The following is a 1,888-nucleotide window of genomic DNA, read 5'->3' on the forward strand; positions in this document are numbered from 1 at the left end:
GGAAATTAGATTTTCGTCGGGCTACGATAATGGATAATTAATTAACTCAATAATAATCGCGATCAAGTAGTCTCTACCGTTAAGAGACCACGGATCATTTCGGTAATAATTATAATTCTCTCTTTTCGCCATTCTTTTTTATCGGATAGTATGCCTATTCAATCAACTTTATTCTTCGAACTTTATATACCTTTGACATTTTCCAAACAAGATTCGCGAAGAGGAAGAACGTAGTTACATTAGACACGCGGCATTACCCTCGACCTTAATGCTCGATTTATTCTCTAAAATCTTCCCCCCTCCCGTTTCACAAGTTTCGAACGTGACCGTTTATTCTATTCTTATTCGCGCTATCCAGCGAATTCCCCTTGCGCGTGCGCCTCGCCGAGCAAGAAATGTGGACCGGACGCAACGTGGACGTGTGTGAATCCACTCTAATTGTCTAACGTCACCGTATAACGCGCGTACATTATATCCAAGTGTGCGCGATACACGTATCTCGCATCTCGCGATATACGGTATGGCAGGGCGTAGGTCAATTCCGTATCGGACCAACAACTTCGATACAACTTGCCAATTGCAAAAATCAAACACGATTTTACGCCTCGCTTATGCGCATTTACTGTTCATTGGTGGAAAGAAATCTTTGTTGACAATCTTGCTGACACAACTACATAGTAGTAGAAGAGTTATGATTTGAATATTAAGTTACGTTAAGATATGTATAACGTATTCGTATACGTTACAATTATCTTAACTACGTTTATAAATTAAACTATCGTTACAAATTGTAATTAGCTTACGCATATATACGAGAAATAATAAAATTTTTGTATATTATATCGATACGTTTATAGAACACTTTGAATTCTTTAGATACATGTCGTTTTGGATCACGGTATGTATGTATGACTTTTCCTTTCCACCGGTGAACAGTGCGTTGTTTCTCTGGGGAAAAAAAAAATAAGGAAATTAAATCGATTAATGAAAGAGAATTAAGAGAAGAAAATAAAGAGGCAGAAGCGGTTAAAATTTAGTTGGGTCCGAGACGGTTGCGTGGTACAGTTCCCACGACGTACCTTTTGCACCCCCTCCGTGGTCCGCAACATGGCCACCATCGGGTAGCGTGCGAGGAGCACACACCGGCAGCGTCGTCGTCCATCCACGGGCGAGAGAGGGAGAAAGAGGGAAAAGGCTGCCGAGGCGCGCAAAATCCAAAGAGAGGCGCGGTGGTGCGTGGGACAAGGAGAAAGATGGCACACAGGGCCCTGTGAAACGAGCGAGCGGAGAACGGCAGAGAAAGAGAGAGAAAGAGAGAGATAAAAGGGCTCTCTCCCACACGGTGGCGCTAAAATAAAATGACCGGCGAGAGGAATGTCGAAGCTCTCTCTCTCTCTCTCTCTCTTTCTACTCTGCGCCGCGGAATGGCCTCAAGTGCCTTAGGACGAGACGCGCCGTGTCGACCGACCGTTCCATAATAAGAGAGAGATAGAGAAAGAGAAAGAGAGAAGGTAAAACAAGACTTCGGAAAGAAAGAGTGGAAGAGGAAGACGATAAGAAGAAGGTGCAGCAGACATCTCTTCCTTTTTTCCTTTCCACGCGTGTTCCTCTTTCCTTCTATCCTTCGTTTCTCCGTCCTCTTCCAATGGCCGTTATTTTACCGGCCATTTCCTCCTTCACGAGGAGGTATTTCGAGAGCCGGATCGCAGTCTGATCGGGAAAGAGGAGGAGAAGGAAGACTAAAGGAATGTTAGTAGGTCCGAGTGCGTGGGCAATTTGTTCTTACGTTAGTCATCGTCCGAAGCCTGGTTCCTCCTCGCTTTGCATCGCGCGGACCCGAGTCCATTATTCTTCGACGCCTTCTCTCTCTCTCTCTCTCTCTCTCTCT

The 1,888-nt window shown here is 44.7% G+C and overlaps 1 protein-coding gene across 1 annotated transcript in view; it reads left to right on the forward strand.

The window, feature by feature from the left end:
• The window catches only part of LOC102674406 (division abnormally delayed protein-like), a 67,197-nt gene that overhangs the window by 261 nt on the left and 65,048 nt on the right, over positions 1-1,888 (forward strand). The window lies entirely within an intron of this gene.

The sequence above is a fragment of the Apis dorsata genome, unplaced genomic scaffold (assembly GCF_000469605.1).
Source record: "Apis dorsata unplaced genomic scaffold, Apis dorsata 1.3 scaffold_655, whole genome shotgun sequence".
Lineage (NCBI taxonomy): Eukaryota > Metazoa > Arthropoda > Insecta > Hymenoptera > Apidae > Apis > Apis dorsata.